The sequence below is a fragment of the Salmo trutta genome, chromosome 28 (genome assembly GCF_901001165.1).
Source record: "Salmo trutta chromosome 28, fSalTru1.1, whole genome shotgun sequence".
NCBI lineage: Eukaryota > Metazoa > Chordata > Actinopteri > Salmoniformes > Salmonidae > Salmo > Salmo trutta.
Genome location: NC_042984.1, coordinates 13760711 through 13774212, shown reverse-complemented (window position 1 = coordinate 13774212; position 13502 = coordinate 13760711). Strand labels below are relative to the sequence as shown.

Sequence of the window (13502 nt, the reverse complement as noted above, 5' to 3'; positions counted from 1 at the left end):
TATTAACACGGGTTATAATACGAAGTCAATCACCTGTTAATCAGCATCTAACGTAGCGGTAGTGGCCTTCTTTTAGTCTTATATGAGCAGGTGAAAATGACATAACAGGGAAGATGTTTATGGTTTGTTTATGTGTAGACCGCGCCCGCCATTTCAATTACTTTTGGCAGCGATGTTTGAGGCGTTTTATAGGGCTATAAAACGCAGTAAATCAGTCCGCTTTAAACGATGGCTGGTTTTTAACATGTTTACCGGTACGGACCGACTACTCGTAGTAGCCCTTTGCTTCCAGATAGCCTACTGTACCCAATAAGGCCTATGGACGTCCTGACAATGCCTAGGCTACTTATGTGGAGGTTGAACAGATACTGTCTATGCTGCACACAGACTTCTTCTGAGATGTATGCTATTCGTGCCCTATTATTCCAGCTAACACTGCATGCAGCTATAACCTACTGGATAGAGGCGAGGGTTGACCAGGCGATTATCTTGACATACGTGGGATTTCAGTAGCCCATGTATTCCTGTAGAGACGTACTTGCGATTGTTATCTATTAACACAAATTCGGTTCTACAGGGTACATATAGACAACTAATGAGTCTTTTCCATTGCAGCCTGAAAAGAAGAGCTCCAACTGGAAGAATTCGGTTAGGTGAAAACCTCTCTCTCTCTCTCTCCCCTCTATCGCTCTCACACACGTACACGTACAAGCACACACACACGAATAGAGTCTCCTGCCTAATATGTTTTTCTCTATCAGATTCAGTCAAAACCCTGCCTTTGAGGTAACTTCTCTAAACTATGAATATTCAGGCAAAACACGTGCACTTCGGGTAAAAAGCGAGCGACCGCGTGACAGCACAGATGAAATATACGTTTATTTTGTCCCCAACGATTTCTTGTGCTCGCCTGCCTCCATTACCATACTGACCGCTCAGTAACCTCTCTTCCTGCCACTCTAGAAGTTAATGAGAAGACGGAGATGAAAAATGTTATATCCTGCATGGTGTGAGTGTGACATGTTTCAATAATCCAGAGGGGCAAACATAGGTTACTGAAATCGTGAATATATTTAATATATAGAGTCTTGCAATAGAATCCAATAGAACGTTTTATTTTTAAGTAATCAACACAATAACATGTTTACGTAACTTGATAAAATGGTATACCTAGAATAGAATAGAAAATAATCGAAAAGGTCTAGGTAGGCCTACACAAGACGTCAGCTACCTTGTAACCATGAGACCAGAGAAGAAGAAAACATACTCAAAATGTAAAGGACACTTTCGTTCTCATCTTACGTTAGCATCTGCAAATCTCCGCATATTATTCTAATTTTTGCACCCACCCTCCCACCCGCCCACGCCTTCACAGGCCCCGTGCACGCCCCCAGCTCCCCTCTCACCCCATCTCCAGTGTTGTGGACGCATTTTAATATTCGTTAGACAGCCTGACCTGCGTTTCAACCCTCGCGTTTGACTACTTCCAATAGTTCACTGCCAAGGATTATTGATGGGCGAAAATAAATAAATAATTTCTCCCCACAAATGGCTTTCAGATCTCTCACCTCGTTCAATATCTAGTTATAATGTAGAACTACAGAAAAACGAGGGCCTTAGGCGAACTCATTTGATGCTCCATTTGTTCATGGGAAAAATGGTTAACATTTGCTTTTCTGTTACATGAAAACCTTTCAGCATGTTCTCTTTCACACACATAGGCTATGCATATCTGTAACACACGATATGCATGCAACACATTTCTGTAGGCTACAATATTGATGTTAGGATGAGAAAAGATTCGTTGTTCTTTCACTGAATGATGGTTTTTATTTTTATTTATTTAACCAGACAAGTCAGTTAATTAAGAACAAACTATTATTTACAATGACGGCCTACCCTGTCCAAACCCGGATGACGCTGGGCCAATTGTGCGAACCAGTTGCGCCACTCGCTGCGCCACTCCGGAACCCAATAGAGTTTTTGAATAGATATCTTTCAGAATATTAGAATAAATTAACCACAGTGTGCATGGTGAGCCCAAACGGAGTGAAATGCAATGTTTAATAATAAACTCATTGCACAATGGAATTTGTGTGAACTGGTCTTGACTTCGGTGAAACCAACTTCTTAGCATGAGAGCAAATAGCTTCCTAGCCATTATCAGGGAACACTGCCCTCTGTGTTGGCTCTGCGCACGGGAAAGAACAGGGCAAGTAGCCTATTTGTGTACAAAATAATAAACAACTTACTGATACATAAATGCTCCCCTTCATTCCGCCTCGGTCCTCGGTTGTTGTCTGCAAAATTTAAAAAATATATCAAATTAGATGATCAGTGGGAAAACCAATAAAGTTAAAATGCTTAAAATTATATATTATTCCCACCCCAAATTATTCGGACTGGTTTTAATAAAAGCTCTAAAAGAGAATAGCCTATGATGCCATGAAAAACCACATACGGTATTGGTAATGGAGGGCCAGGATAGCCTGCAGTATTTTCGAATTTCATTAACCACAAAATGATCGTTATTAGAGAATTATCTGATAAATTAGCTAAATACTTGTTAATTTGTCATCGAAAATCAATTGACACAAATCAAGTCATACGACACAAATCCCCCATTTCTAACGACATCACTCTTTTCCCCTGAAATTCCAAATGTATTTTGAAAATACAAACCACATTTAACTTTCCCCATTAAGGAACAATGTTCATGTCCTTGAATTTGGGGATCCTATTAGATTTTTTTATTCAATAGGACAGCGGAGTCAATCACCACCTTCCGGAGACACCTGAAACCCCACCTCTTTAAGGAATACCTGGGATAGGATAAAGTAATCCTTCTAACCCCCGATCTATTTTTTTCTAAAGTATTTCTATTCACCTCGAATCCGGAATCCCCCAACAGAAGCTAGCCAGCTCACTAGCTACTAGCTAGTAGTCAGCTAACCACTGCTAGCGGTCATCATCTAACCTTTAGCTCAGAAAGCTCTCACAGGTTTGTACAATGCGACTCAAACCAGAGCATACTGGACCTATTTTCTCTCCATATCCCCGGATTCATACCGCAAGCTCTGGACATTTTCACCTGGATCATCGCAGCTAGCTAGCTGCTCTCCGAGTGTCTACTGGCTAACGTCGGCCCCGGAGCAAGCTCCAATTAGCCTGGAGCTAGCCCATGCTAGGCCCTTTCTCCCGGCTAGCTAAAGAGGCCCATCAGCCACTCCTGGGCTACAATACCCGGACCCCTTCTACTGCCAGTACGGGGCACGGAACCCCGCCGATCCTGCATGACTGGACTACGACGTAACCTGCTCGAGGGGGTACTCAACTGGCCTCTACATCGCGACGTCCCCTGAATGCCCATCCGCTAGCCGCGACCCGCTAGCTGCGCCCCACTAGCTGTCTAGAGCATATTGGACTGTTAGCTGTATAGATCCATCGGCCAATTTCTTGGGCCACTATACCTATTTTTCCAATTGGACTTGAACCCTTCTGCTACTCGGAACCCTACTAATCCATCACGACTGGTCTATCGACGTCACTGCACGTGGAGGCTAAAACAGACTTTCCTCCGTCGAGACGTCCTTCTAAGACCCTTCTACTAGCTTGCTAGCCCCGGCCTGCTAGCTGTCTGAATCTCCAGCCAGCCCAACCACTCACTGGATCCCTATTGATCACCCGCTACGCATGCCTCTCCCTAATATCAATATGCCTTGTCCATTACTGTCCTGGTTAGTTAATATTGTCTTATTTCACTGTAGAGCCTCTAGCCCTGCTCAATATGCCTTAACCTACCATTTAGTTCCACCTCCCACATATGCGGTGACATCACCAGGTTTAAAGGTCTCTAGAGACAATGTCTCTCTCATCATTACTCAATGCCTAGATCTACCTCCAATGTACTCACATCCTGCCATACCTCTGTCTGTACATTATGCCTTGAATCTATTCTCACGCCCAGAAACCTGCTCCTTTTACTCTCTGTTCTGAACGCACTAGACGACCAGTCCTGATATTCTTTAGCCGTATCCTCATCCTACTCCTCCTCTGTTCCTCTGGTGATGTAGAGGTTAATTCAGGCCCTGCAGTGCCTAGCTCCACTCCTACTCCCCAGGTGCTCTCATTTGTTGACTTCTGTAACCATAAAAGCCTTGGTTTCATGCATGTTAACATTAGAAGCCTCCTCCCTAAGTTTGTTTTATTCTCTGCTTTAGCACACTCTGCCAACCCGGATGTCCTAGCCGTGTCTGAATCCTGGCTTAGGAAGTCCACCAAAAGCCCTGACATTTCCATCCCTAACTATAACATTTTCCGACAAGATAGAACTGCCAAAGGGGGCGATGTTGCAATCTACTGCATAGATAGCCTGCAGAGTTCTGTCTTACTATCCAGGTCTGTACCCAAACAATTCGAACTTCTACTTTTAAAAATCCATCTTTCCAGCAACAAGTCTCTCACCGTTGCCATTTGCTATAGACCACCCTCTGCCCCCAGCTGTGCCCTGGACACCATATGTGAATTGATTGCCCCCCATCTATCTTCAGAGCTCGTGCTGCTAGGTGACCTAAACTGTGACATGCTTAACACCCCGGCCATCCTACAATCTAAACTTGATGCCGTCAATCTCACACAAATTATCAATGAACCCACCAGGTACAACCCCAAATCCGTAAACATGGGCACCCTCATAGATATCATCCTAACCAACTTGCCCTCCAAATACACCTCTGCTGTTTTCAACCAAGATCTCAGCGATCGCTGCGTCATTGCCTGCATCCGTAATGGGTCTGCGGTCAAACAACCACCCCTCATCACTGTCAAACGCTCCCTAAAACACTTCAGCGAGCATGCCTTTCTAATCGACCTGGCCCGGGTATCCTGGAAGGATATTGATCTCATCCCGTCAGTAGAGGATGCCTGGATATTCTTTAAAAGTGCCTTCCTCACCATCTTAAATAAGCATGCCCCATTTAAAAAATGTAGAACCAGGAACAGATATAGCCCTTGGTTCTATCGAGACCTGACTGCCCTTGACCAGCACAAAAAACATCCTGTGGCGTTCTGCATTAGCATTTAACAGCCCCCACGATATGCAACTTTTCAGGGAAGTTAGGAACAAATATACACAGGCAGTTAGGAAAGCTAAGGCTAGCTTTTTCAAGCAGAAACTTGCATCCTGTAGCACAAACTCAAAAAGGTTCTGGGACACTGTAAAGTCCATGGAGAATAAGAGCACCTCCTCCCAGCTGCCCACTGCACTGAGGATAGGAAACTCTGTCACCACCGATAAATCCACTATAATTGAGAATTTCAATAAGAATTTTTCTACGGCTGGCCATGCTTTCCACCTGGCTACCCCTACCCCAGTCAACAGCCCTCCACCCCCCACAGCAACTCGCCCAAGCCTCCCCCACTTCTCCTTCAACCAAATCTAGATAGCTGATGTTCTGAAAGTGCTGCAAAATCTGGACCCCTACAAATCAGCCGGGCTAGACAATCTGGACCTTCTCTTTCTAAAATGATCAGCCGAAATTGTTGCAACCCCTATTACTAGCCTGTTCAACCTCTCTTTCGTATCGTCTGAGATTCCCGTAGATTGGAAAGCTGCCGAGGTCATCCCCCTCTTCAAAGGGGGAGACACTCTAGACCCAGAATAGACCTATATCTATTCTACCCTGCCTTTCTAAGGTCTTCGAAAGCCACGTTAACAGACAGATTACCGACCATTTCGAATACCACCGTACCTTCTCTGCTATGCAATCTGGTTTCAGAGCTGGTCATGGGGGCACCTCAGCCCCGCTCAAGGTCCTAAACGATATCATAACCGCCATCGATAAGAGACATTACTGTGCAGCCGTATTCATCGACCTGGCTAAGGCTTTTGACTCTGTCAATCACAACATTCTTATTGGCAGACTCAACAGCCTTTGCTTCTCAAATGATTGCCTCGCCTGGTTCACCAACTACTTCTCTGATAGTGTTCAGTGTGTCAAATTGGAGGGCCTGTTGTCCGGACCTCTGGCAGTCTCTATGGGGGTGCCACAGGGTTCAATTCTCGGGCCAACTCTCTTCTCTGTCTACATCAATGACGTCGCTCTTGCTGCTGGTGATTCTTTGATCGACCTCTACGCAGACACCATTCTGTATACTTCTGGCCCTTCTTTGGACACTGTGTTAACTAACCTCCAGACGAGCTTCAATGCCATACAACTCTCCTTCCGTGGCCTCCAACTGCTCTTAAATGCAAGTAAAACTAAATGCATGCTTTTCAACCGATCACTGCCCGCACCTGCTCGCCCATCCAGCATCAGTACTCTGGACAGTGCTGACTTAGAATATGTGGACAACTACAAATACTTAGGTGTCTGGTTAGACTGTAAACTCTCCTTCCAGACTCACATTAAACATCTCCAATCCAAAATTAAATCTAGAATCGGCTTCCTATTTCGCAACAAAGCATCCTTCACTCATGCTGCCAAACATACCCTAGTAAATCTGACCATCCTACCGATCCTCGACTTTGGCGATGTAATTTACAAAATAGCCTCCAACACTCTACTCAACAAATTGGATGCAGTCTATCACAGTGCCATCCGTTTTGTCACCAAAGCCCCATATACTTCCCACCACTGCGACCTGTACGCTCTCGTTGGCTGGCCCTCGCTTCATACTCGTCGCCAAACCCACTGGCTCCAGGTCATTTACAAGTCTCTACTAGGTAAAGCCCCGCCTTATCTCAGCTCACTGGTCACCATAGCAGCACACACCCGTAACACGCACTCCAGCAGGTATATCTCACTGGTCACCCCCAAAGCTAATTCTTCCTTTGGCCGCTTTTCCTTCCAGTTCTCTGCTGCCAATGACTGGAACGAACTGCAAAAATCACTAAAGCTTGAGACTTACCTCCCTCACTAGCTTTAAGCACCAGCTGTCAGAGCAGCTCACAGATCACTTCACCTGTAGATAATCCATCTGTAAACAGCCCATCCAATCTTCCTCATCCCCATACTGTATTCATTTATTTATCTTGCTCCTTTGCACCCCAGTATCTTTACTTGCACATTCATCTTCTGCACATTTTACCATTCCAGTGTTTAATTGCTATATTGTAATTACTTCACCGCTATGGCCTATTTACCTCCTTATCCTACCTCATTTGCACATGCTGTATATAGACTTTTCTACTGTATTATTGATTGTATGTTTTGTTTATTCCATGTGTAACTCTGTGTTGTTGTATGTGTCAAACTGCTTTGCTTTATCTTGGCAAGGTCTCAGTTGCAAATGAGAACTTGTTCTCAACTAGCCTACCTGGTTAAATAAAGGTGAAATAAAAATAAATGAATAAAAATGAGAACGGTAGCCCCTATCTGCAAAAGCAGGGTGTCTGCGGAAAGTTTCGTGTCTTGGCAATTAATCTGTGCCTTAAAATCTTTGGTGTGATTTACTGCCATATATGGACATATGAATGTATAAAGGCAGGCCGAGCCGATTACCTAATTTCAAGATGGCTGCTACCTACATTCCAATTAACGTTGTGAAGCGTAAACAAAATAAACACGAAATACATCGATACACACCGGAAGCCAGGACTCCACAGATCATGAGGATGTCTTATTTGTCTGCCAGTGACCTACCGTTATTGATCACCAACCCCGAGAGTCAAAATGTTATTTAACACAACGTTTTCACCAAACAGCAAACACCTTACAAGGTAAGCTTCCATTTGGTCTGTGTTTGAGCTATAGATACATGGGGAGGTATGAAATTAATCCTTAGGTTGGTAGGAACAAATCTAGCCTATTGCCAATGCTATCTGATGATCTATGACTTAATGGAAACGTTGAATGTCCACAGAGTGACTATATCTTTGCGCATGAAAAATATGACGTTGCCTGCTTACGTGCCGTAGGCATCCATTACACATGGGATTGGCTACTATGGCACCTTGACAGTCTTGTAACCAATGGGATATGCTTTCCAGGGATATGCAAGTGACCTGGGTGGGACAAAGCAAGGCCTAGAACCTTTTATGCGTAATGCGAACTATCGCTATCTGGGTCAGAAACGAGAAGCATCGAGCACGTTACAATACATTGTAAACAGATTTCATCGCTTTAGCATGAAAGATGGCTTTCTCAAAGGGGGAAAAAAGGTAAAAACGAAGAGTATCGAACAGGAAGCTAAAAAGAAGGCAGCTATGAATAAGTATACCGACATAGAAGCTTTGAATAAAATACTGATCAGACTCGGATAAGGGAAGCGATTTGGATAACGAGGATTTCGACTCGCCGATGAGGTCTACCTTCTAGAAGGATTGGATCCACTTTTAGATCTGTTAGTACATTATTTTCATGACTTTATATTGCTAATTTACTATATGTATTTCGTTTTTTATAAGTTGTCTGCTTTTTGTGCTTTGGATTAAGTTTACATAGGCCTATGTAACAAGTCATTTCAATGTTATATAATTCCAAAGTAGTTATTGTCTATTTTTCATATTAGTTCACTGTTTGCTGTTCCTTGTAACTTTGGAGAGGCGACTATACTCTCATGGCCACTGTTTATTTGTGGTTCTCACCTTTGCTTTTGTGTGTGTGTGCTTCACACCTTCTATGTGAGTCACTGTACAGATAAAGTTTACGCTTGGTGTTTTTACTTTACAGTAATGTTGTTTTGTAAATTTAGTCAACTGTAATTCTGTGTGTCTTACAACAGTATATCCCTTTATTGTATTCACCACAGAGTGGAGGATGCAGATGATTTGGATGATGCCGTTTGGGAGCCACCCCTCCCCAGCTAGCGTCCCCGCCGGTCAAGGTCTTCATCCCCCCACTACTATGTCTATCACCCATCTGATGGTTCTACATCCACTTTTCATAGACCTTTTGAAAAAGAAAATAGTGGCTTGTGGCACCATTCGTACTAACAGAATTGGTTTTCCCAAGACCAAGGTAAACGACATGACAAAGACAGTGGAGAGGGGGACCATACGTTGGATCAGGACTAACAAGCTGCTTTTTGTAAAATGGAAGGACACTAGGGAAGTAACCATGCTCACCACACAGCATAAGGCATGCAATAACAACCATGTCTCAAGGAGGGTGAAAAAAGAAGAACGTCTCAATTCCTGTTTCTGTGAAGGACTACAATGTCAGCATTGGGGGTGTCGACCTATCTGATGCTCTGCTAGGCTACTACCAGGTCCTCCACAAGACCAGGAAGAGGTATTAGACTTTTTTTTACCATTTTGTGGGCATTGCTACAGTAAATTATGTCATTTTCTACAAGCAGATGGCCAAAGCAGAAGGTCAAACCCCTCTCTACCAGTTGGCCTTCAGAGAGCAGCTGGTGTTGGAAATGTCTGAATTGGGGGACCAAAGCAACCTCACAACCATCACAAGACAGTGTAGCGTAGCTATCCAAAAACATGCCAAAAGACAAAAATGAAGAACTGCATGCATTGCGCAAAACACAGGGGGGAAATGCCAGATCTTCTGTCCGAAATGCCAGTTCGCTTTTTTTCCTGGCAAAGAGGGACTGCTTCAAAGACTATGATGACATGCACAAGCTACGGTGAAAGTGAAATCTAATCATCTACACCTGGGATGTAAAACGAACACAAATTCCATTTGTAAATAGTTAAGCTTATTTCTAGTTTTGCACCTTTTTTAGTGAAGGACACGTGTGTTACCAAGTTTGTGTTTGATAAGACATTTTATAATTTTTGACATACAGTACCAGTCAAGTTTGGACACACCTACTAATTCCAGGGTTTTATTTATTTTTACTATTTTCTACATTGTAGAATAATAGTGAAGACATCAACACATTGAAATAGTACATATGGAATCATGTACTAACCAAAAAAAGTGTAACAGTCTTGAAGGAGTTCCCCTATATGCTGAGCACTTGTTGGCTGCTTTTCCTTCACTCTGCAGTCCAACTCATCCCAAACCATCTCAATTGGGTTGAGGTCAGGTGATTGTGGAGGCCAGGTCATCTGATGCAGCACTCCATCTCTCTCCTTGATCAAATAGCCCTTACATACCCTGGAGGTGTGTTTTGGGTCATTGTCCTGTTGAAAAACAAATGATAGTCCCACTAAGCCCAAATCAGATGGGCTGGCTAGCACGCAGAATGCTGTGGTAACCATGCTGGTTAAGTGTGCCTTGAATTCTAAATAAATCACTGACAGTGTCACCAGCAAAGCACCCCCACACCATCACACCTCCTCCTCCATGCTTCACTAATGTCCATTGCTCGTGTTTCTTGGCCCAAGAAAGTTTCTTCTTCTTATTGATGTCCTTTAGTAGTGGTTTCTTTGCAGCAATTTGACCACGAAGGCCTGATTCACGCTGTCTCCTCTGAACAGTTGATGTTAAAATTTAAAAAATAAGGGGCATACCTAGTCAGTTGTACAACAATGCATTCAACTGAAATGTGTCTTCCGCATTTAACCCAACCCCTCTGAATCAGAGAGAGCACCCGGTGTGTCTGTTACTTGAACTCAGTAAAGCATTTATTTGGGCTGCAATCTGAGGTGCAATTAACTCTAATGAACTAATCCTCTGCAGCAGAGGTAACTCTGGGTCTTCCTTTCCTATGGCGGTCCTCATGAGAGCCAGTTTCATTATAGCGCTTTATGTTTTTATCATGTTACTACATGATTCCATATGTGTTAGTTCATAGTTGTGATGTCTTCACTATTATTCTACAATGTAGAAAATAGTAAAAATAAAGAAAAACCCTTGAATGAGTAGGTGTGTCCAAACTTTTGACTGGTACTGTACATCTGTGTGGGACCAATGCATTGGATTATTATTTTTTATATTTAAAAAAATATTTATTTATGCCTAGGTTAAACGTTCCTGCACTTTGGAGAGGTTTAAAAAACACTTGGATATCCCCTGTATGTCCCCAGACACCACCACATTGTTTGAGAGAGGTTGGTGTTGTAGAAATTTAGTTTTTATAGTGAACAATAACTTTTAGGTACATCCAGTGTGCAAAAACAGTGCAATTACCACATTTGGACACTTTGGAGAGGTTGAAAGGACACTTGAATGTACCTTAGATATCACATAACACCACCACAATGTTTGAGTGAGGTTGATATGGTAGACATTATATTTTCTATACTGAACACTTGTAAATGTCCCGTGACCACACCTGACACCACTTACTAAAACATCTGCCCATTTCTAGTTGTTAGGTCTATCAATCCCATTTCTAGTTGTTAGGTCTATCAAACCCATTTCTAGTTGTTAGGTCTATCAATCCCTTTTCTAGTTGTTAGGTCTATCAATCCCATTTCTAGTTGTTAGGTCTATCAATCCCATTTCTAGTTGTTAGGTCTATCAATCCCATTTCTAGTTGTTAGGTCTATCAAACCCATTTCTAGTTGTTAGGTCTATCAATCCCTTTTCTAGTTGTTAGGTCTATCAATCCCTTTTCTAGTTGTTAGGTCTATCAAACCCATTTCTAGTTGTTAGGTCTATCAATCCCATTTCTAGTTGTTAGGTCTATCAATCCCTTTTCTAGTTGTTAGGTCTATCAATCCCATTTCTAGTTGTTAGGTCTATCAATCCCTTTTCTAGTTGTTAGGTCTATCAATCCCTTTTCTAGTTGTTAGGTCTATCAATCCCATTTCTAGTTGTTAGGTCTATCAATCCCTTTTCTAGTTGTTAGGTCTATCAATCCCATTTCTAGTTGTTAGGTCTATCAAGCCCATTTAGTTTCCTGATATTGTTCACATGTTGTGGAAGCCATCTGATGTGTTTCCAGCTCTGGGCATCAATAATTCACTCATAGCTTGTCAATGAAAGAATACTTAAAAAATAAATAAACAACTGTTATTTTGTGTGTGTTTGATCTTGTGTATTCTGAACTACGTAACTCCAATCTATCTTCTGATCATTTCCTCATAATCTCCCAGATGTCTTCTTTCCAAATAGACCAAGTTTTTGCATGTCAGAATCATGTAATTACACATGAATAGCAGTTACTTTGGGGTATGTATATTTAGGCGGGAAACAATATTAAAGAGGTTAACCCCCAGCAACAACTGCTCCCCGGGTGCTGATGTCATAGATGTCGATTAAGTCAGTCCCCCACACCTCTCTGACTCAGAGGGGTGGGGTTAAATGCAGAAGACATGTTTCAGTTGAATGCATTCAGTTGTACAACTGACTAGGTATCCCTTTCCTTCCCTATTGTGTTTTATGCAATCTCATCTCATAAAGAAATTAATTTCATAAAGGGAAATTAATATAATCTGAATATATTACAATATAATAAACCATTCAGTCTACAAACAAATGCATAAACATAAAAAGCATAATAGAGTTTTCTGTTCATCTAAAACATATGTTTGGGCTTCTGGAGGTGTGTCCCTCTACCAACAATTAGGCAATGTTCTCATTGCCAGGTAACTCTCACATGATCTATTCTAGACTAGACAGTGGCTTTCTTATTGGATGATTATTTGCCAACCTGTCACGACTTCTGCCAATCTCATCTCATAAAGAAATTAATTTCATAAAGGGAAATTAATATCATCTGAATATATTACAATTTAATAAACCATTCAGTGTACAAACAAATGCATAAACATAAAAAGCATAATAGAGTTTTCTGTTCATCTAAAAAAATATGTTGTTCGGGCGGCGTTCAGCGATCGATGTCACCGGCTTTCTAGCCATCGCCGCTCCATTTTTCTATTATCCATTTGTCTTGTCTTGTTTCCATACACACCTGGTTTTCAATTCCCAAATTCAGCTACTTGTATTTAACCCTCTGTTTCCCATCATGTTTTGTGTGTAATTGTTTCATGTTGCTGTGGTGTCTTTTTACACGCTTTACTTTACATGAAGAGAGAATCAGTCTCTTTCTCATTGACTCTCCTGCGTTTCCTTTGGTACTAGGCCTTCCTTGGTTGGCTCTGCATAACCCCACTATTTCCTGGCAACAGCGGGATCTCACGGGGAGGTCGCGAGAGTGCTCAGGGAGGTGTATAAGGGTTTCTGTTGGTGCTACCACGGTGGAAAGTCCAGACCAGGTCTCCACCGTGCACATCCCCCCAGAATGAGCCAATTTGGTTACAGAAGGCGACTAAATTACCACCTCATCGATGGGGGGATTGTGCGATAAATCTCCTGGCAGACGCTGTGCTTCCCAGGAGTCACGTGTATCCACTGTCGCAAGCGGAGACGGTGGCTATGGAGACATATGTCTCTGAATCCCTACGTCAGGGGTACATTCGGCCCTCTACTTCACCCGCCTCCTCAAGTTTCTTTTTTGTGAAGAAGAAGGATGGAGGTTTACGCCCGTGCATTGACTATAGAGGTCTCAATCAAATCACGGTGAGGTACAGTTACCCGCTACCTCTTATCGCCACGGCGATTGAGTCAATGCATGGGGCGCGCTTCTTCACCAAACTGGATCTCAGGAGTGCGTATAACCTGGTGCGTATCCGGGAGGGAGACGAGTGGAAG

At 42.7% G+C, this 13502-nt stretch overlaps 1 long non-coding RNA gene across 2 annotated transcripts in view; it reads right to left on the bottom strand.

Annotated features, from left to right (window-relative positions):
• The window catches only part of LOC115165536 (uncharacterized), a 66923-nt gene that overhangs the window by 28199 nt on the left and 25222 nt on the right, over positions 1 to 13502 (bottom strand). The window contains exon 2 of one of the 2 annotated variants that reach the window (XR_003870191.1): positions 2253 to 2300. The exons of the other annotated variant lie outside the window; for it this stretch is intronic. This is a non-coding gene — a long non-coding RNA (uncharacterized LOC115165536). The remainder of the gene's footprint in view (positions 1 to 2252; positions 2301 to 13502) is intronic. 2 annotated transcript variants of the gene reach the window in all.